Source organism: Physella acuta, unplaced genomic scaffold, assembly GCF_028476545.2.
Source record: "Physella acuta isolate Inbredline_101_S28 unplaced genomic scaffold, ASM2847654v3 ptg000522l, whole genome shotgun sequence".
Lineage (NCBI taxonomy): Eukaryota > Metazoa > Mollusca > Gastropoda > Physidae > Physella > Physella acuta.
In genome coordinates this window covers 86,400-110,000 of record NW_026732041.1, presented here as the reverse complement: position 1 = coordinate 110,000, position 23,601 = coordinate 86,400, and the positions used below count along the sequence as shown (strand labels likewise).

General features: G+C 39.9%; 1 protein-coding gene across 11 annotated transcripts in view; it reads right to left on the bottom strand.

Annotated features, from left to right (window-relative positions):
- LOC131945075 (tensin-1) overlaps window positions 1–23,601 on the bottom strand; it is a 163,170-nt gene that overhangs the window by 75,071 nt on the left and 64,498 nt on the right. The window contains exon 1 of one of the 11 annotated variants that reach the window (XM_059306055.1): window positions 1,873–1,922. The exons of 9 other annotated variants lie outside the window; for them this stretch is intronic. The gene's annotated coding sequence lies outside the window, so the exon portion shown is untranslated. Of the gene's footprint in view, window positions 1–1,872; window positions 1,923–23,601 lie in introns of those variants that run through there. One more of the 11 variants, XM_059306056.1, reaches the window with a different exon arrangement.

Sequence of the window (23,601 nt, the reverse complement as noted above, 5' to 3'; positions counted from 1 at the left end):
GCTTGCAGTGGTGTATTACTAAGACAGACATAAGTAATTACTAAATGATTGGGTAATTTAGAATTTTACGTCTAAAAGAAAACTATTTTTGTTAATGTTTAAGTTTAAAATTTGGTTTAATGGTAATTAGGGGCAAGCGGTTATGGATAGGTTAGAAACAGTTGTTAGTTTAATATCATTATCGCAATATGCGGTTTTACATTTAAATTTACGTAGGTCATTTTTTTCCAGGCTAAACGCGAAGATGAAACATGATGTATCGAATAACGATATTGACAATTCTATTAAATGAAAATAAAATATGGGTTTAAACAGCATAAATCGCTAGAGGAATAGACTGTTTATGTACACAACTAGTCGTACACTCATCTATGTACACACACATCTGCAGACATGTCTAAATACACATCCTGGACAAGATCTCGTAGAACTACACGTAGGCGAGATCCACGTTAAAAAAACAACGTGAACACGTAGACAGGTACGTTAAGCAGCTGTTTAGCATGTCAGCTGTATTCCGTGTATAACAACCACACCTAGCTGTTACGTGTATAACACTAACCCAGTCTTAACCCAATCTGAGGACCTCAATAAAACTGAAACGTTTATACAAAACGAATTCCACAAAATATCGATCTTTTAAAACGGTGTATCGAATCAGTCTTCAAAGACCCAAGTGTTAGATACTTAGAAAGTATCGATTATTTTCAGAACGAAACCACTATAATGTATCAATACTTTCTGTAAGCCTTCACATACTAAATCGATTTCTACGGATTAGTCATACATTAAAAATCTGTGAAGCTGGTATCGACTATAACGATACTTGTTATGAATAATTTTAGAGCTACAATGGTGCCAAGGTTAGGTTTTAAGTTTACGAATCGTTTTAGCCCATAGTGGCGACACGAATATATACATTTATAAATACGATCAAAGTTACACGGAGTAACTAGGGGCCTAAACTAAACATATAACTTTGCAGAAAACAGGTTGTTATTAGTAATGTAAATTCTGTATGACTACTTTTATGTATAATATAAGCATTAGGCCTACGTACTTTTCCATTTAGTTTGATGGTAACACATAACAATATCAATACACGTACATAACATTTGTGCCTACATAAAAAATAAAGGGACTTTTACATTTAGTATTAAGGCACTATAGAACAATACCAATACACGTAAATAACATTTTATCCTACATAAAAATAACGTACTTTTCCGTTTAAGGTACCACTTAGCAATATCACAGTTACACGTAATAACTAAGGGCCTACCCATATAACTTTACATAAAACACTTAGTTACCCATAATGTAAATTCTAGTATGGCAACTTTATCTATGATTTAGGCCTACACAAAAATAACGCACTTTTCAGGTTAAGAAACAACCTAACAAAATTACAGTTACACGTAAATAACATTTCAGCCTACAAAAAATAACGTACTTTTCCGTTTAAGGTACCACGTTACAATATCACTACCACGCAAATAACATCACCCACACATCAACAACTCCTAGCTTATCCTACATATGACAAGCCTGTTCTATTTATAACACAGACCTCTACTGTATGATGAATCGCAATTATTACATTACAAGATCACACGAACCGCTCCTACTGAACACAGTAACACAATAGTCCCAGGCTAGGCCTAGCAGATGAGAACCAAACAATTATCCCACGAACACAACTGCAAGGGGTAATTACTCCATTAGAGAGGGCGCTACCCTGGGAGTAAACACATAATCCGAATATTTCGTAATCCAGGAATATATGTCTACACAGATGTAATGAAATAACTCGAAATGAGTTTTTTGAAAACAGACTGAAGAATATTTAAAAAAAAAATGATAGTGTCACACCGTTTTGAATGTAGCACAGCGCTCAGCCGCACAGTAGAGAAAACTAGCAGAACGAGGTCAGGTAAAAATAACAGGAGGGGAAAAAAAATATTGATCACCGCCACACCGGACGATCCAGTCGGCGGTTGGGGACACGGCTCGCCTAGCACGACAAGACGCGAGAGGTAGAGCGAGGGCTGTGTGCAGGCGAGGGGGGGGGGGGGAGGGGCAGAGAGAGGGGCAAGTGCGGGGAGACGGGGGGACGGACGGCCTTGCAGACGTAGATTAGGGTTGAAGGATACCTGAGCAAAAGAAAAAACAAACATCGCGACAATAATCTAACGACCTGAAAGGGCAAAGGTCGAGAAATTTTTAACTGCTCAAAGGCGAATTCTTTAAAGTTGTTCTACCTTTTTTTCCTTTAAACTTTAATAAATATCGACGTATTAAATACAAAATAGATAGCCTATTACAAACAAAGCAGTGTTTTTTTTCCCGTTAAGCTTTCCGTTGCATTACGTCACAGAAATCGATGAGTATTGATGGAGGTGACGTCAGGGTTCAATATTAATGAGATGTGTTGATAAGCTGAGTTGTATCGATCCCCTGCAGTACAGGAAGAACAAAGATGCTTCATCGTGACAGGGAACACAAAGCCTGGTAGATGAACTGGTTGTCAGATAGTAGTTTCTCAACACTCGGGTCGTGAACTGTTAGTGTGTTCAACTAGTATTTACAATTATTACTTTTAAAAAATTTGGAAAATTTCGGTAAATGAATTGCTATAACGTTAAAAAAAATACAACTTAACTCTTATTTTAACGTCATTAACAAAAAAAAAAAAAAAAAAAAAAAAAACTGCACGTGAAATGGTTGTTTTTGTTGGGATTTAAACGGGGTAGCCAGATAAAGGGGGATCACTCTACACATTAGCACCGACTTTTATTGCCTTTTTAATTGTACTATAATACGTGAGACAACGGATTTGTGTCCACAGATTAAATGATTTATTTTCTTTTGGTGAAGGCTCTGTTGTGGCTAATTATGCCAATTCTGGAGTGTGCCAATCTCTACCAGTGTTACTAATGTATTGGTACCTTCTAGACAGATTTCCGCCTTCATTTCCTACATTGTATTATTTCTCTTTTAGTTAAAGACATATTTCATTTTGAGGCTTTGCTTCATAACAGTATCCAATCACAAGCATACAATCTTGTCCAAAAGGCGTGTTAGGCTACTGGTCGTAAACTAAAATCTACCATCACTTGCTTGTGTCAACGCTAATCCTATCTGTAACCCGTACCCCATATATCTATATCATAACGTTGCACTAACGGTTTTTCTGACCATCACACCAAAACCTGATTTTTCAATACTTTTAACAACCTGACACCCCTATTTTTTGGTAGAGTCCACAGTCAAACACTTGTAATAGAAAAACTTAAAAAACATCCAGTCATGCAAACAATACCCACTTTCTCCCACTATATGGAAGCACATATTGGTCAGAATCATCCAAAACTGAGATGAGTATCAATGGATTGCGTTTAAAAAAAAGTATTATGACGTCATAGCAAGCACGGCCAGTTCGTCTGCCCGTCTGGGTCGCCAGCATGTCAATATTTACTAGCACAAAGCCGTACGGTCAAGCAATATTTCCTCATCGAATTCACACAACACACCACAAAAACAAATATGGGCGGTCTAAAGAGTGGTAGGATTTAGGGGGGGGGGGGGGGGTGAGGAAAGTGCGGATGGTGGGGGAGGGAAAGGGGGGTTAAAAAAGATGCGAAAATCATACACTGTATCCGCTGATAAAATGAAAACACGTCAATGTAAAATATTTCACATCAAATAACAATGACGAATCTAAAATATTTCACATCAAATAACAAAAACGAATCTAAAATATTTCACATCAAATAACAAAGACGAATCTAAAATATTTCACATCAAATAACAAAGAAGAATCTAAAATATTTCACATCAAATAACAAAGACAAATCTAAAATATTTCACATCAAATAACAAAGACGAATCTAAAATATTTCACATCAAATAACAAAGACGAATCTACATGACTTAGAACCACTGACTAACCAGATCAACACTACCAGTGTCAGTGTCAGTGTCAATACTACCAGTATCACAGTGTCAACACTACCAGTATCACAGTGTCAACACTACCAGTATCACAGTGTCAACACTACCAGTAGCAGTGTCAGCACTACCAGTATCACAGTGTCAACACTAACAGTATCACAGTGCCAACACTAACAGTATCACAGTGCCAACACTAACAGTATCAGTGTCAGTGTCAACACTACAAGTATCACAGTGTCAACACTAACAGTATCACAGCGTCAACACTACCAGTATCACAGTGCCAACACTAACAGTATCAGTGTCAGTGTCAACACTACCAGTATCACAGCGTCAACACTACCAGTAACACAGCGTCAACACTACTAGTATCACAGCGTCAACACTACCAGTAACACAGCGTCAACACTACCAGTAACACAGCGTCAACACTACCAGTAACACAGCGTCAACACTACCAGTAACACAGCGTCAACACTACCAGTATCACAGCGTCAACACTACCAGTAACACAGCGTCAACACTACTAGTATCACAGCGTCAACACTACCAGTAACACAGCGTCAACACTACCAGTATCACAGCGTCAACACTACCAGTAACACAGCGTCAACACTACTAGTATCACAGCGTCAACACTACCAGTAACACAGCGTCAACACTACCAGTAACACAGCGTCAACACTACCAGTAACACAGCGCAACTACCAGATTACGACTTGCTGCCGGCGAATTAACTCAACCACAAACTAAAAGTAAACAGCTCTTTACCATTTACTTGTAGTGAATTGTAGCACCCCTACAACCACTACCACGAAAAAAAACACCTTAATAGTAACTATTACCTAGCTTCTACCACGAAATACCACTAACAACAAGCGCCACTACCACTTAGGTTCTACACGAACAAACTTACAGCATAGATTGAAAAAAAAATCATCATCGGCTCAGTAATCCACGAATAACTAGAGAAAAAAAAATCACTCACGCGTAACCAAAATCAACCAACCGTGTCGCTTAAAAAAAAAGAATGACAAGAGACACTGCCACAATAATTACTGCCCGCTGTCAAATCACCCAAACGTCCTCGCACCACGTGACATCAATAAAAACAACGCTGCGAAACAGGACGACCAACCAACCCAGCCACTTATCCACCCACTACACAATCAAAGCAAGTAATAGCCCTCATATTTCCCTCGACTGGTTGTACAAGGAGGCCGCAACAGTACTGATTAGGAGTGACTTCCCTTAGTTTGTACACACAACAAAAGGGTCTACCTATATTATGACAAGACAGTCTGATAAAAATAAGACGTAAAAATCTTTCGGTGTAAGAGTTCGGTCCCATGTTTTATTAACAAATAAACAAGGGACGTAACTTATAGTGTTTGGTGAGTGGAGTAACACAGAGAGTGCGGCTCTTTAAATAACTTCACAAGTAAATGTTAAAAAACATTATATTAACTATAAAATATGTAGCAGAAAAATAATTATTAAAAAATTACTGATTTACCCAAACATTTTATTAGATGTATATAATGCGAGCAAACACATTGCCAATTTTAAAAGCTAAAGTATATTTATAATTGCGATCCAGTACGTTTAATTACTCGTGTGTTCGTGAATATTCGTATCCTAATTACGTTTTAATTACAAGCTCCTATGTCTGAGGCGGAAAAAAAATAAAAAAATATTACAAGCTCCTATGTCATAATGCAATGAAAAGTAGAAATAAATAATTTTCTTTAAATATATTTATAGACTATTATTTAAATAACTATAAAGAAAACATTGTAAAGACATGAAAAAATTTAAGACCAACTCACACACACATATACATGTAAATAAACTAGTTTTATTACTTGTTTATATTTGAAAATATAAGTATTAAAAACAATTCCCGTATTTACGTACAAGAACTTAACATACATTTTATGCAAGGAATAACGGTTACTTTATCAACAAATTGTAATAAATTATTTCTTAATAGATTGAATACTATTAGTGGAAAAAAAATATGACGACTATTATGGGGCTGGTAAGTAGGTCAGTAAATAGTTCTACGACTCAATAAAACCTGCATGAGCCATAGAACTGTTTATTGACCTACTTACCAGCCCTATAGGGCAAAGTGTGTAAAGCAAGTCACTCTATGTCCACCATTTTTAATAATTTATCATACAATTTATAAGACAAAACAGTCGAATTTCATAGGTTTTTATTTAATTTTTTAAATTAATTTCATTCATTAAATTTTATTACTAAAAAAAAAAAACAACAACAAAAAAGCTTTTAATTTTGTGGCATCAGGGAGGAAGGGGGGGGGGGGTCATGTTCAGATGACGCTATGGTTATTGGAAGAGATGCAACTTGTATAGGCAGGGCGTGGAGGTCTAATGGTGACTTAGTGGGTGGGGGGGGGGGGGAGGAGGTTCAGAGGGCGCCATACCTTTTGGGCGTCTTATTTTATAGAGCTTCCTATTTTCATAACGACATGTCAGTGTGACCTCAGTAGCAACTTTTTTACGGCATCTTATTTTTTTAGTGACGTAATGTTGTGGTTACGCCCACTTGTATATCCCGCACGCACAAAAGTGCAGCAGCCATCATCGTGCCAATGCTGACATGCACAATGTGGGATAACTCTCCTAGAACAAACCGAGTTATCCTCACATCCGCTTAGAACACACGGAATTATCTCCCTTTCCAGCTTGACCCCAAGGGGGGTTAATGGCGGTCGTGTTATTTCCGTCGGGCAGTGATTGTTTCCGGTTTGACATGCGCTGCTGGTAGTTTTATTATATTAAGCTCTGCCGTCCACTTGTGGGTAAGGGCAAACTGGCACACACTTGACAGATTACCAGCGAATGATTGAAGAAAGAAACAGTAATTTGATAAAGTACAAACTCGTAGTAATCTACGGGTCGTATTTTTAAAAATAATTTTATAGTCAAATCAGCAATACTATAGCTTATACATGCTTTGTCAATTTTCTTAATTTATAAATCCTAGTTGATCCGGATTCAGTTCGTTCTTAATCTGGTGGGTTCGTAACCAGAAGCGTTCGAAACTCGAAGCGTTCGTAACTCGATGCGTGCATAACCAAAATCCTACATAGTCTGAAGTATTCGTAACTCGGGGTAATCTCCATCCCTTTCATACAATTCCTTCATTTAAATTCACTCACTAATGCCTCATCTATGAATAATGGGAAATTGTCAGTTATTGTCAGAAATTTAAACGTCAGACATTTCAAGACGTCTGTGATGAACCAAGATAAACGCCAACTGATCAGACATTAAATTTTAGGGTACCATCAAACAAGCTATGGGGCGGAGTGGTTGGGTGATAGAGCTTCCGACTGCTGACCCGAAAGTCCCAAGTTTGGGTCCGGTGCTTGAGTCTGTAGAACGTCCCTGAATCCACCCAGCTCTGATGGGCACGTCATTCACGTTTGGAAAAAGGGAAAAAAGCTGAGCATAGTGCTGACCACACAATCCCCCTTGTATGCCGAGCTCAGTAAAACAGATAAACTCTACTCCATCTACCCCATGTGTCTTGGGGACGAACGAGAAAATATAATTATCAATCAAACTAAATAGCAAACTAAAAAAATGCATATATGCTTTTTTACATAACAATGTCACATCAATATAAATAAAACTTTCAAAGATGTAGGCCTACTTTTTTTCTTAAGGGTTTCAGCAAACAAATTGAGAATCCCTGTCACTGTCAGCGGGTAGACAGGTCGATTGCATGCGTTTAACATGGTTAAAATTTACATTATAATACAGACTGGATGCGTGCCACATTTGCATATAGCCTACTGACGTTTTATGTTATGTTTTTAATGCTGTCTATCACATAAAGTGAAATGTTATTGAGTTGAAATGTCTACTTCACTATCTGTGTGTTCTTAAAATGTCTACATCACTTTTTGTGTATTCTTAAAATATCTATTGGCGAACATGTTATTTGGCTTTGTTGTATGCGTCGCGTTTAACTCAAACCTTACAGCTTTGGCACATTGTCAAGGGAGATAATCTACAAAATAAACACCATATGTTGAAGGTTGTAATCATTTTGGTACTTCTATAAATACCAATATGATATGAACAACCTTGACCTTATAACATTCTATAAACTTAGCGAATAACCCGATCTAATTTTTATTGTGCTATATAGGCGGAATAAAGCACAAGATATGCAATGTTTTAAAAACCATCATTTTTACAAAAATAAATTTCTTATATTAAAAAGAAATAAAGGTGCTAAGTGCTTGTTAATTTACACAAGGGGTTCCCAACCTTTTTTTACTCTAGCGCACATTCTAAAATATCGTTAGGGTGGCGGGCACCACATACTTTAAATCGACAAACCCCTTCCAGAGGCGCAGCGACCCCTCCCGTCACCGGGGATAAAACCTTCGATTTGCACCCCCCCCCCCCTCAAACTATCGATTTGTACCCCCCTCCCCCTTTCAAACTTTCGATTTTAATCCCCTTCAACCTTTCAATAATGTTTATGAAAAAAAATTCTGTCTCTGTCGAATAGTGAGAGGCGGGCACATACGAATCGTTCGGCGGGCGCCATGGCGCCCGCGGGCACGGGGTTGGGAACCCCTGACTTACACAATGCAAAGAATACTTTCTATTTTTGAAATCAATTAAATTTAGAAAAATTCGTTTAAATTCTAAACGTGATACCATTCTTGCGCTAATTTCTCGCGTTTCTAAAAATAGAACCGGTGGCTCTATCGCACTGCGTACTGAAATCTGGAAGGGTATAAAAGCTAACAAACTTTGATCAATGGGGCTGAAGGGCAGCATTCAAAAACACTACCGGAAACTATCAATAAAAATACCGTAAAAAAATCTCTCTCATTATTGGTACTGACAGACACAGATTTTGGGTGAAGGCTTAAAAACATTTGCTATAATGGCGGACTATCAACACAATGCTAGCTTTGCTAAAACGTTTTTAACACCGTTAATTGAGGTTTAATTTCTTAACCATTTTTTAACGTAACCAGTTTGTGAGGCATTGCTTGCAAGCTTTCAACTAAAACTCGACTATTAAAGAACACAAAGCAATATTTTTATGTTAGTTGGGAACAGAAATGTGAAAAGAAAACTGTGTTGATTCGTGTGCCTTTGAGTGCCGTGAAATTCACCTATATTTAGCATAACATTTTGATCTTAGTTCCCTAATTGAAACATAAAATTTTCTTTCCACGGACGAAAGAGCCAAGTATGTAGATTGCGAGGAGGGATGATGAGGGTGTGGGCCGTGGGAGGGGGAGGAGGGTGTGGATGCGGTAACATCCAATATTTTATATATATTTTTAGTTTTATGAATTTCAAAAATACTAAAACTATAATAAAATATTAATTTGAAAACAAGAACAAACGAGTAATAAAAATAACACGACAAAAGCAAAACCAGACGCTTGTATATTAAATATCACATCAACACGCTCTGTCTGGGATTAAAATAGACGTCAGCCATTGTGCACTTTGATACCAAACATAGGAAACTACAACTACAAAACAAGGTATGAAACCCCGCTCCGCATTGTCATAACATAACCTGATACTTATGGTTATTGTAGGGCATATGGCGTCATGCTAGGGCAGTGGTTCTTAACATTTGGGGGGGGGGGGGGGGGTACCGAACCCTAAAAATTGTCAGGCATGTGGCGTCATGCTAGGGCAGTGGTTCTTAACATTTGGGGGGGGGGGGGGTACCGAACCCAACAAATTGTCAGGCATATGGCGTCATGCTAGGGCAGTGGTTCTTAACATTTGGGGGGTACCAAGCCCTACCAATTGTCAGGCATATGGCCTTAAGCTAGGGCAGTGGTTCTTAACTTTACTGGAAGGGAAGTACCGAACCCCACCAGTTTTAAATGGGCATTCACCAAACCCTTTATAATAGTACTATCATCTGCAGTGACAATATCCAATCGTGAATCATACGAGTCAGGTGTCTGTCTTGACCTCCACCGAACCTCTAAGATTGACTCGTCGAACCCTTGGGGTTCGATAGAACCCATCTTAAGAACCCTTTGCTAGGAAGAATGTCGAAAGAATTTATTTTACGGTTATCCTTTATTTATGTCCAAAAAAATGAAGTTAAACGAAATTTTGTGAATATAGTTTGTATAAAGAGGGATTAGAAATACTTTTACTGTGATGTTTCTTCTTACATCTCTTCACAATGTAACGATTTAAATATAAATAAAGTTTACAATTATATTTAGTGTATTTAATCAGTTTTTACATGATATATTTTCTTTTATTTATAAATTCAAGAACTGTAGCCTATTACGTAGGAAAACATTTTCTTTTGCCTAAATAATCTACACGTAACTTATTTGGCTTAAAAAAAAAACAACTGCCCTGGCAAGTCCAGCCCTCAGTCTCCCGAACTAGGCCGACTGGTTTAGTGCGCTTAAATTCTGGTCCATTTTGTTTTGTTTTACAACTCGACGTCTAGCACTGAAAAAACTTGAACTTCCATAGAAATAATTTAAAAAAAACAACAACCAAGCTCTAGTAAATGAACGGCATTCCTATCGTGTCGTACAACAAACACGTTTGATTGTAGGACCACATAACCCCCAACCCAACCCAACCCAAACCACACAAAAAACACGAGACATAAATAACTGCCCACACATAGAGGTATTACAAATTACATTGATTAAACCTTTTAAAAATTTCGTCGTTGTGCCTTGTTATTTCTAGACATTTGGCTAAAATTAATAACTCTAATTAAATCAAATCAATAACAGTAATTAGATCTCGTCCCTCCGACACGGCCAAAACAATTCTATACCTATTATTATAAAATATGCTTTGTCTTTCTATATAGTATAAGCCTTTGTCTTTAAAAATTCTAATATTTCAACTATTATTTCATTAACCCTACTATTCAAAATTAAACTATTGAGATAATCTGTAATACTATATTTAATTTTTCATGCTCTGTTAAATCATTTTGTCAAGCTTATGTTTTTATCAATAACCACATAGATTTTTTTTTGCAGTGATCGATAATGGTGATCGGCGTACAAGTAACGATTAGCCACCGAAATGTAAACATAGCCAAGGTTTTATATTAACTACAGACGACACTGTAACATTGACATGTATCATAGGCTTGCAGAGAGAGATAGAGTCTAACTGTACTATCCGGTTTATTGTGGTCTAGTGTTTGATTTAGCCACCCTATTGTATAGATTTTAGGCACCATACTCAAAAGACAAAGAACAATTAACAGAGTACTCTTTGTTAAGTTACATTACTTTTATTCAGTTTGGTAGTTTTAGAAGTAGACAATTGATAGTAAAGTTGTTAATGTCGTCGACGCTCAGTAGCAAACAGATCGGCGTAGTAAAGTAGTAGCATTAGTATAGTCAGTGGCGTAGGCAGGGGGGGGGTTAGGGGGGGTCATAACCCCCCCCCCATAGACCCCTCGATATATAGAAAATGTATGAGGGGGGTGCAAATCGAAAGTTTGGGGGGGGGGGGGTTGCAAATTGAAAGTTTGAGGGGGGGGGGGGGGTGCAAATCGAAAGTTTGTACCCGGGTAAAAATTGGACCCCCCCCCCCCCCTTGAGACGATCCTGGCTACGCCACTGAGTATAGTAGTATTAAAGTAGCCATAGTATAGCATAGTAGCAGTAGCATAGTAGTATTAAAGCAGCCGTAGTGTAGTATAGTAGCCGTTGTATAGCATAATAGCAGTAGTATAGTAGTATTAAATTAGCCGTAGTATAGCCTAGTAGCAGTAGTATAGTATAGTATCCGTAGTATAGAATGGTAACCGTAGTATATCATAGGAGCCGTAGTGTAGTATAGTAGCCATAGTATAGTGAAGTCGCCGTAGTAAAATAGTAAGAAGATCTCATCTCTCATTCAAAGATACACGAAAGAACCTTGCGAGCTGGGGCGAGATTATGTCCAACCTTTCAGAACCCGAACCTTGATCTTACAACTGTCATAACAACCCAACTAATGCTTGTGAGTTATGACAATACAAAGTATTCACAAAATCTCATGTAAATATTCACTATATATGTTTTACCCCCGACCAATGATTATGATTAATCAATAATAACAAATAAAAGCATTCACATAATCGTAAATAAATATTCACTATATACACCGACATACAACTACTTTCACATTACAATTCAAGTGTACGCTGAGCTACAACTACAGGTGTTACTTCAGGTAAAAAGACGGTATCGACCGAACCTTTTGTGCAGGCCGATACGTGAAACAAAAAGCGAATACGACGCCCCATATTATCTTTGACTACACGACTTGCCGCGTCTTCGATACCGTCTTGACAGGTAATCAATCAGGGACGATTAATTGATCCTACAGGTAGTTAACGGGGAGAAAAATGACGAAAAAATACCTAACGTTTTCTCATTACACCTGGGCGTGTGTGTGTGTGGGGGGGGGGGGGGGGAAGGGGGGGGGGGATGATTGGCATTTAGTTGCCTCAAAGGCAGGGGCTGTCCGTCTTGTTAGGTATTTTCTCCATAACTCTCTAGATTAAGATGAAGAGATGGTTTCATATTAATTGGGAGAGGAGGGGGGGAATGGTGGGGGTAAATGGGCAGAGGTCCTAAAGTATAGGATTGAAAGTGTACAGAGGTAAAACGGGGTAATGATACAATGCAGAGGCGTAGCGAAGGGGGGGGGGGGGTGACACCATTAGGTGCCGCGCCGGGAGACACCCGACCTTGCTACGCCACTGATACGATGCGAGACCATAGAAGCGGAGTTGTTAATTATGCAACGGAGACTTCAACAGCGTAGAAGCCGTTTTATTTTAAAATGTCAAAACATACATCTATTATAAGATAATAGGTTTAATTTTGTCAAACGTGCTTACACCCCTACCCCACCCCACCCCCCCCCCCCCCTCCCCTTATATAATTGATGTCCTTATCCCAACACAGCCTCACGAGATACGTCACTGAGCTTACCTGTTAACACCTATTGTCCACACCCCAACACAGGACTAGGTCAATGACCTTCGAGGTCCAGTTGACTTCCGCCATTAATTAGATTAATTAGATGTAAACCACAGCAAGCAACCAGTGACCGATGGATACTGTACCGTCTACACAAACACTTGACAACAAAATAGACGTGTCGGTCTAATCAGGATCCGAACCCTGAAGATACGGGTTGGTAGTCGTGCCACCAATCCCACGACCACCCTAATTCCCATCATCTCGCCAGTACGTATGCCTTCCCCCATACTTAACTTAAGCAACTGCTACTACTACTTCGTTCTTATTTGTAACGTTGGAAGGAATTTCCTCAAAAACAATTAAATGTTACTTGTAAACCTGTTACCCGAAATATAAGAAATCATGTTGACTCTGATTTCAGCCTGCTTTTCTTTCTGGATTTATTTCCATAGCTTTTGTCAATCCAAGAACAAACTACAAGGCAGCCGTTGTTAGATTTTGGAGTTGTCTCTCCTAGAACAATGGCTTTCCCCAGCTAACGAGCCTCATCTGCCCGTGTGTTCGAACTCGAGACTTTTCGGTTAAGCAACCATGAGCTTTACCGACCTGACCACGCGCCCCTTAAACAATATTTGGTACACTCTTCATAATGCCAAATAAACTGCACATTATGAACTAATCATCGCGATAGTTAAATCAAATTAACCCCGATGACGTAATGTAATTAATTTTAATGCACAGACGGCGATTCATTATTTAGATAGCAGGGCGACTGGAGAGGGTGGGGACAGGGGCGACTGGAGAGGGTGGGGACAGGGGCGACTGGAGAGGGTGGGGACAGGGGCGACTGGAGAGGGTGGGGGACGGGGGCCCGTGGAGGAGATACGGCTGACAGCACCCACCATCCATTATGCTAATTCCCGTTGACGGGCGCGGTTCATCCAGCACGCCAGAGCAGAGCCGCTCAAGCGTGACCGAGTCACTATTGACGAAGACGCCGAGGCGAATCATTTGATGTCTATTTATTCGGTCTAATAATATGTTAATCTTGGAAGTTGGAATACATTAAACTTTTTTTTTAAAATTCCCGTAGAGTAAATTTTGAATAGACAACACTGTTGGGATTAAAACTATAAAAAATAATGGAATAAATGGTTAGATGTCGTTAACTTTCAGATTAGTCTGCGTTTGTGTTAATCCTTGCATTCCTAAACGGTATCATTCCTATACGGTGAGATTCTTATAAAGTAAGATTCCTTAATAATATGCTTTTAAAAATGAACGCAGCGGGTATTAGCAGTGGGATTGTGGGATTACAAAAGAGAAAGTTATATTTAACCAGGTTGCTGTGTACTAGGTTTGGGTGAGGGGGGGGGGGGGGGTCTGTTGTTGCCAAAAATCTATATATATAATTCTCTTCTGGGAGACGCTAGAAAACAAGCTGTAAGCGCGCTCCCTACCACCCCCACCATGAGTTAAAAGTATATATTTTCTATATAAATTATATAAATTTCATTTCGTTCGAGGGGGGGGGGGGGGGGGTAAAAAATTTTCGGGGGGGGGGGGGGGGGGTGGGGGGGTGGGGGGTGGGGGCTTTAGAGATGCTTGGAAGAAACTCTGCTTCTATATGCAAAAAAAAAAAAAAAAAACAGCTGTCCACCAAAACCAATCCCCAGGTCCGGCCAAACACGTGACACACCTAATATCGATAGCCGGGATGAATCTTTGCTGCTTTGTTCTCCAATTACTTTCATCGAACTCCCCCCCCCCCCCCACCCCTACAGATATCAGCAGGCGTTGTTCTGGCATTAGCAGGACGTGACGTGGTCTTGATTAACTGACCAGCACGTGCCGCAGTCACGTGATTAAAACTTCAGACCGGTGATTGAATTTGATTGGGGTTATGATTGGGTGGAGAATTGTGGGTGGTAGGATGTTAACACGTGTAGTGGTGGTTAGCCAGCCGTATCGATACTAAATTGGCACTTGGACTACCGTCCCACTAGGACATAGTCCTGCCGTCCCACGAGGACATAGTCCTACCGTCCCACTAGGACATAGTCCTGCCGTCCCACTAGGACATAGTCCTGCCGTCCCACTAGACTAGGACATAGTCCTACCGTCCCACTAGACTAGGACATAGTCCTACCGTCCCACTAGGACATAGTCCTACCGTCCCACTAGGACATAGTCCTACCGTCCCACTAGGACATTGTCCTGACGTCCCACTAGACTAGGACATTGTCCTGACGTCCCACTAGACTAGGACATAGTCCTGACGTCCCACTAGACTAGGACATAGTCCTACCGTCCCACTAGGACATTGTCCTGACGTCCCACTAGACTAGGACATAGTCCTGACGTCCCACTAGACTAGGACATAGTCCTGACGTCCCACTAGACTAGGACATAGTCCTGACGTCCCACTAGGACATAGTCCTGCCGTCCCACTAGGACATAGTCCTACCGTCCCACTAGGACATAGTCCTATCGTCCCACTAGGACATAGTCCTACCGTCCCACTAGACTAGGACATTGTCCTGACGTCCCACTAGACTAGGACATAGTCCTGACGTCCCACTAGGACATAGTCCTGCCGTCCCACTAGGACATAGTCCTACCGTCCCACTAGGACATAGTCCTGCACTGCACCCCACTAGGGTACAGACATGGACGCTGCCACGAACCCAGGATTCGAACTGGAGACTTTCGGGTTAGCAATCGTAAGCGTTAGCATCTCGTCTGTAATCTGCTGTGATACAGTGTAATATGAAATTGGCTAGGTTTTTGGATATGGAGAAAGGGAATCTTAGAGTCTAATACTTATACAGGGCTATAGGTTCTGTAGTTGGCATATATATATATATATATATATATATATATATATATATATATATATATATATATATATATATATATATATATATATATATTTTAAATTTTTTTAATTTATTTATTAATTATGGTGATGGTGAAATGAATGTTGATCACAGTAGGAATAAAGCAACGTAATGTAAAGAAACATTTCTTTTTAAATATATTAAGTTATTATCAAACGTTATGGTGTTGAGAAAAAGTTGTAACGATAGTAAAAATATTATAAAATTGTTAAGAGAGTCAAACAATACGCCGAGACAACCAAGTGTAATAATGGCTACAAATTGTAAACAGGAAGTGTGTGTGTGTGTGGGGGGGGGGGGGGTAGTGTCTGAAGAAATAAAAGGCAGGTGGTTATGTAATACGAAGGGAGATAACTACGAATTAAAAAAATATTTTCAAAACTCTCTTAACTTAAAAGCACGAATGCATGAATAAAAAAAATGAACACATGACATTGTGATAGGTCACATGTCAAAATATGACATTCGCTCATGTCACCAGAGACATTACGCTATAAGCCTGAAACCGGATGTTTGGATAATCCATCAATTGAAGTGGATATATGATACCCAACGTTTAGAATCCCGAAGAGACACAAAGACTTTGCGTTATGACGTTGCTAATTGAAGCAAAAGGGAGGTAACAATAAGTTGCTGTATAGAGTTATCGGTCCTGCGTCGCTGATCTTGACTTCCCCGAGGCCATTTTTTTTTACTGGGGATTTTAGAAATGTGAACTGGAACGGAAATGGCTTAGCTCTTTATACAAGATATACGTTTGGTTAATAGCTTGGTTGGTTAGTTGGTTATTCTGATTTATAAGTTACAGGTGTTTAAATAGTGTGTAGATGTAAAAGTGTGTAGATGTGGAAGTGTGTTAGATGTAGAAGTGTGTAGATGCAGGGGCGTAGCGAGGGGGGGGGGGGGCGGGGGTGCGGACCGCACCGGGTGACACCATTTAGGGGGGTGACACCAAGGCAAAAAATAGCAAAATATATAGAGAAAAACTCGAGGGGGGGTGCAAATCGAAAATTTGAAAGTTTGTCCCTGGAAAGGGTCTCTATGTCTCGGGGGGGGGGGGGGTGACACCATTAAGTGCCGCACCGGGTGACACCCGACCTCGCTACGCCACTGTGTAGATGTAGAAGTGTGTAGATGAGGAAGTGTGTAGATGTGGAAGTGTGTAGATGTGGAAGTGTGTAGATGTAGAAGTGTGTAGATGAGGAAGTGTGTAGATGTAGAAGTGTGTCGACGCATGCATACAGAATTGCAAGTGTGTAAATATGCTAATGTAGATGTCGATATTTAGATGTGCTTGTGTGTACATTTGCATATTGTGTACATGTATGTGCAGATGTAGATCATGGAATACATCTTTACGATCGTCATTCTACTCCCCCCCCCCCCCCCCCCCCCCCCCCCCCCTCCATTCAATCTCCATTCCCCAAACAACAATAGTCAGCGAACCTTGTATCACTACACGTTAGAAATGCGACCTCAGCATTTCACTCTACAGCATTCCACAACCCCTCCCCCCACCCCCACCCTACTTGACTTTTGTTCCCCCCAGCGCTCCCAAAACTGGTTGCAAACACTTTAAAAAACAAGCTAGTCCGGTCTTCAAAAAAAAAAAGATCCCCGACAAATGTCTCCCCACAAAATGTGATGAACTGCGTAGATGTAGCTCGTTCACGTCTTTCGAAAAAATGTGTGGAGGTGGGGAGGGGATAGTGTGTGTGTGGTGATTGTGGGAAGGGGATGGGAAACTGTAAACCAAGTGTTCTGCATAAATTAGTTTTTAAAAAAATATCGTAAACTAGTTGCAGAGTTGGTATATTGAAATTTAAAAAAAATTAAAATGTATGCTAAAAGGGGAGTTAAATCTGACCGAAGTGTACTGGTGTGTTAAAAGAGTCGTCTTCTCTTTAATGATGGTTTGAGCTGAGAGGTGGGAGTGTCCGGTTTACTGTGTTAAGGGGACGTTACTCTGACTGACTATTTACATAGGTGTAAGAGTCGTGGAGGCGATGACGCAGATGTACGACATATTGGATAAGTGGGGGGTGGGGGGTGGGGGGGGGTTAGAAATGTGAGGGGTGTTGTATTGATGGATGGGGGTGGGGGTGGAAGACGGTCAGATCATTGTTCAATGTCAAAGTAATTAATTGGTGATGATGACAAAATATTTAGGGTGTAATTAGGGTTGGGTAAATCAGCGAGCTAGCTAAATTTCGGGGACGATGTATATTAAAATTGTTATCAGGAGTAGAGTGGAGGTCTTATGGCCAGTTTGAGGGGATGGAAGGTGGTACAGGAGAACCCGGGGGGGGGGGGGGGGGGGGTAGGTGTATTGCCAATTAAACATACTAACATTTTCGTCCGTCGCATATTACTAATTACATGCTATCGCTCTTTAACCAAAATCTGTACACGTACTCAAGCCTGCAAACTGGCCCATAACAATCACGCCGTAGGTAATCCTTAGGTTAGGGTTAGGTTAGCCAGTCGCCCCTCTTAGGGCATTGGCCGCAGACTAGGTCCCAGGTCCTCCAGGTTGGGGGCTGAACATAAGGTCAGCAACCTCACATCGTAAAAAAAACTAACTCGCTACAGAAACAGGGACTCGATCTTGATTGTGAGTGTCAGAGAAACACGGTTGACACATCATTCTATGCAAGTATGTATGCGTTGGGTAAATCAAAGAACAACTGAGTTTGGACCTTAACCGTGCGGACATCCCTTGAACCTTGTCCAGAAAAGCCCCGCCTACAAGTTAACTCCCGTGACCAAAAAAAAAAAAGGATTAGAAAAAAAAAATAAAAAAAATAAATAACCCTGAGGAAATGAAACTTGTACTTTTAGATTTTATTGAGGAGGGTGAAATTGAACGACAGTAATAATTTGCATGAAAAGATTTGCATTTTGGTACCTTTAAACCCCAACCCTTGAGGTGTATAAGGATTTGTTTTATGGAGGGGGGGAGGGGGGAGGGGTAAGGGGGTTAAATATTCAAATGTCTAGAAATAGTTCACATGTGGCGCGCTATACTTTAAGCCAGTGCAGTTTTTTTTGTTTTTTTTTATTAATGGCGGGGCTTATCTGGACAAGACCCCATCATCGTCACACAATTTTTGTATGACTGTCAAACTACCTGCATGTATGACATTCAGGATCATAATAATACCCACGTTATCTCTCCTAGCTACTGTCGATATTATATACCAAAGAGGGGGAGGTGGGGTGCATGGAAAGATTTATTAGCACGAACAAATTACATTACAAACATAGATTTAATACCGACAGCGCAAACACTTAAAGCATAGATCAGCAAAAGTAAGTGTAGCATAATGTGTAGCAAGTTAGTAGGGGGTAGAGGTGAACGGTTAAAGTAGGTACAGAGTACGACAAGGCTCAATGATTTGTTTTAAGGCTAAGTTCTGGCAGTGTAACCGTAAAAACGTAGTAATCTAGAACACGGACGCTACCTTTCACCAAAACTTGAGATTCACTGGTCAATACAGAGTGATGTACTAGAAAGCATAAGACGGTGCATTTAGCACTAGCCAATAAAGTATCCAGTGGTTCTCACTACTGGTGTCGATGTTAAACTAGAATTAGGTTTAAATCAGAGTTAGCATCACATTTAGAACTACGACTAGAGTTTAAGGCCGAGTTTACGGAATCGATTCATGCAAAATGAATAAGTAGCGCCCTGCCAAGATCATACAAGTATCTATATCATTACACGCACACCAATGTATAACATAACATTGCATTAGCACAACTACAAATCTCATTACCTTCTTATAAATACAGAAATGTTATATTATTCCGCCCCCCCCCCCCCTCCGTCGATTGAAGCAGTAATTTGGGCGCTCTCAAAGTGAAACTAAAAATGGATAAACTCATCACAAACTATCGGATATTCCCGGTAATGGTTGCCTTTGTTTCTCGGCATCGCACGTAGGCCCCGCTCCATCATGGAACAACCCACTAGCAGACATTCAATCATTTCTATATCACATTTTTGTTAGAGGGTGGTTGGTCCACCATCTGGCAGGCTTCCTCGTCATCAAGGGAGACAGTCTCTATATTTTAACACAAGGCTCACCGAAACGTAAGGCCTACCCTAGCACGTTAAAGCTAATTTATTACCCGAACAGAGCCCTTGCCCTAATCCAACATGGATATTTGAGATAGGTGTAAGGTACCAAGATCTGGACTAGATTAAAGTGCCAACAAGCACCACCGTAGGATAGTCGCGTACCTCTAATGGATACTTGCCCTCGGGGTGGGGGGAGGAGGAGGAGGGGGGGGGGGGTAGGCGGTGCGAGTATAAGGGCTGCTGATTTGTTAATTGTATAAATGCTAGCACATTTTTTCCCACTCTAATTAGTGCTGTTTTGCAACTCGCTTGATAATTAAATGAACTTTTACGTCAATGAAAAAATGAGGTTAATTTCGTAGGGCCCTATATCACTAATATGCCTGAGAGAGAAGGGGGTAAATGCTTTTAATGCAGAAGAGGGAACGTAGCCTTGTTTCTTGACATTTACACGAGAGAAAATAATTGTTTAATTAAATTAAATTTATTTAGTAGAAACTAAATTCTATTTTTAACCATTGAAGTCTTCACCCCGTGAAAGGCACAGCAATGTCTGAAACAGGACCGAACGGGCCAGCGCAGTTATCACATCCCGTCCGCAACTCAAGTGGTGAAACAATAAATTTACAACCCTCATAAAAATCCTACAATTTTTTTTTTTAAAACTACAACTTGGTAGCGCCACGGCAACGACTAAGCATTTTTTTTTATTGTCTAATTAATCACCGTAAAACTTAATGAGCACCGAGTGGGCGTTTCCCTCCGTGTTTTAACTCCTCGCCGTAAACATCATGTCGTCAACCGAGCCAGATAATCCCTAACCAACACGACGAAACAAAACTAACAACCTCGGTGAGCAGGAATGAGTTAATTCCCCTTTTTCAAGGGAAACGACTCTACCCACCAGCAAGAACAACAATCGACGTCGCAGTCTGAAACAGTTTGTCTCCCGTGTCGAGCGCTCTCGCGACATTGTCACGTAATGGCGACATTGGTCGCCGTCGCAAGTTATAAAGTCATTTTATGGTGTTTGGTTAGAGAGTTGACAGGTTAAATACAGTGTCGGGTTGCTTCTGTGCATCGTGTAGGAAAATTAGAATTTAAAGAAGAAGCGACGGGATTATAATGTCAACATGAATCTACTGGTCGGGTGGGTAGACAGTGTGGTTAAAATATAATACACGTGTGTTCAAATCCAAACATGTTGCTTTATTCACATTCTCGTGCGTTCCTCGTGTGTGGACGGCACACTCTCGTGTGTGGTTGACACACTCGTGTATGGACGACACACTCTCGTGTGGATGTGGTGTCTGGATGACACACTCTCGTGTGTCGATGACACACTGTGTGGATGACACACTCTCGTGTGACCGTCGTGTGGAGCTGCAACACGGTGTGTAGTCGGGCAGGATGTCACGCACAGATGACAAGAAATTGTAAATGTTCGCGCTTCACTTAACTTAAGCCGACTTGTAGAGCGTAGACAATAGCCGGTATATGCAAATAGGGAGGGAAGAGAGAGTGGGGAAGGGGAGGGCGACACTCAGACAGGTGGGCGGAAACAGAACCCGACGCAGAAGATCAAAACACGACTTTGCCACAAGACAAGTCTCTCGCGGCCGACGATAAACACGGTCTCAATTTACGGCTGTCGTCTGCCCGTGTCCCTCTCCATCTGACAGCCCGGCCTTGACCTTAGCAAAGCCACACGATAACTTTCGTCATGTGAGGGGGTGAAATGTGTGGAGAGCTGATCTTTCTGGCATCTCTCCAGGAGGGCACTGCACCCCTCCCCCCCCCCACCATGTCTAACACAACCACCCTCAGACGAAAAAGAAATATTATTTTAGTTAGCAATATAAATTCTATCTTGGGTTCGAACCCCTTTACACACAAGGTACATTTGTACTTTAGTGCTGGCTAGTATGTATGTTAGCTTAAAGGCAGGTAAACAGTGGATTGTGCATTGGCAGCCATAAAAATGGTAGTGTTTTACAAGGTATCGGAATTTTTGTCGTAAAAGTATAAAAAAAGCTAATGTATTTATAGCGTCTATGGGATTTTTAAACTTAACTATTTATAGACTCAAATTCGGCAACTAAGCATTAACACTCAGTTAAGTTGAATGAATTAGCATACTAAGTATTATTACAATTTTCATAAATGTTGTAGGTAAAAATAAATCGACCTTCAATCCTAGGAATTATGGTTAAATTACTTACACCATGCTAATTTAAGCATTGTTTCTTGCTAAATGTGAATTGGTAAACAAATGATTACTTTATAAATAACACATTTGTTATATTTCGTGGCATAGATTTGTTATCTAACTGGCTTTTACATCTAAATTGTGTAATTTGGAATTGTTGTAACTACTTTACCACTAATTGATTATTAAATATATTTTACATTTGTTAAAAAGTTGAACCCAGACATGTGGCAAAAAAATAAATAATCAAACATGTTTCTTACCTTTAATTTCTGCAATTAAGCACAGCTCCAAAGTGGATGGTATCCTAACCTGTTATCCAGTTGCTATCCAACGTGTGAATATTTAAAAAGTATCTACTTGCAGGCTATTTTTTTAAATCCACACTTCAGTCCATGTGATAAATAGATTTCAAAAGTGATACATTCCTTTATGAAATCACCGTATAACAGTTAAGCCTAAATATTATTTTTCAAAGTTCGAAATTCCACACAAAATGACTAAACTTCTTATCTGTTCTGACAAAAATCCCCACGCTATTATACACACAGCTTGTCAAATATAACACAGAAAGATGGCGCCATTCAACACAATCTATACAGCCTTTAAAAAAAATAACGTGTCACAATTTTAGAAGACATCCCTCTAACACACAGCAAGATAACAGCTTTGTTAAGCTCCGTTCAGCTCCGTTACGGTACGATGCTTACACACAATGCCTCCGTCGACAGACACGCTAACGTTTTCTTTTAAACTCGACTTAAGATAAGAAGATAAAATAAACGTCAGGGAATTTGAATAAATTATAAATTTAATTATGGGGTTGGCGTGGTCGAACGATAGAGAAAACGAATGCTAACCATAAAGTCTGGGTTGTCGTTCCATTTTAATAAAGCTCTATGGATATCTAACTTTATGGAAAGTAAAGAAGGTTTAGCATAAAACCCACCCCACCATCTATTCATTTATTGAGAATATATTAAAATATTAGTAACTTATTTTAACAAAAAAAAATGTAAACATTTAGTTGAAATAATTGCGATTGTAGTTGCTCATGGTATTTATCACAAGAAGCGATTTTGACTGATAATCATAACTAATTATGTTTATATGTACAAGTAATATGACTTCACAAATAGGCTGTAGATTATTCTCACTTTTATGATATTGATTTATGTTTCAAAAATGAAAAACAAGTTGAGTAATATGACAAGAAATTGCTTTAAAACATGGCTTATACTAAGTTGATTTATAAATTTTTAATAATAAAAGTGACAGACAAATCCCTTATACTTACATAGTAATTTACAAGACATCTGATATACTGAATGTCTTAGAGAAATATGACTTCAAATCTCAGACCCGCCTAAACACCCGGTCAAAAACACGAACCGGCACACCGGTCCCACATTGAATGACAGTTAGCCGGCAAGCCGGCAAGGCAAACAGACAA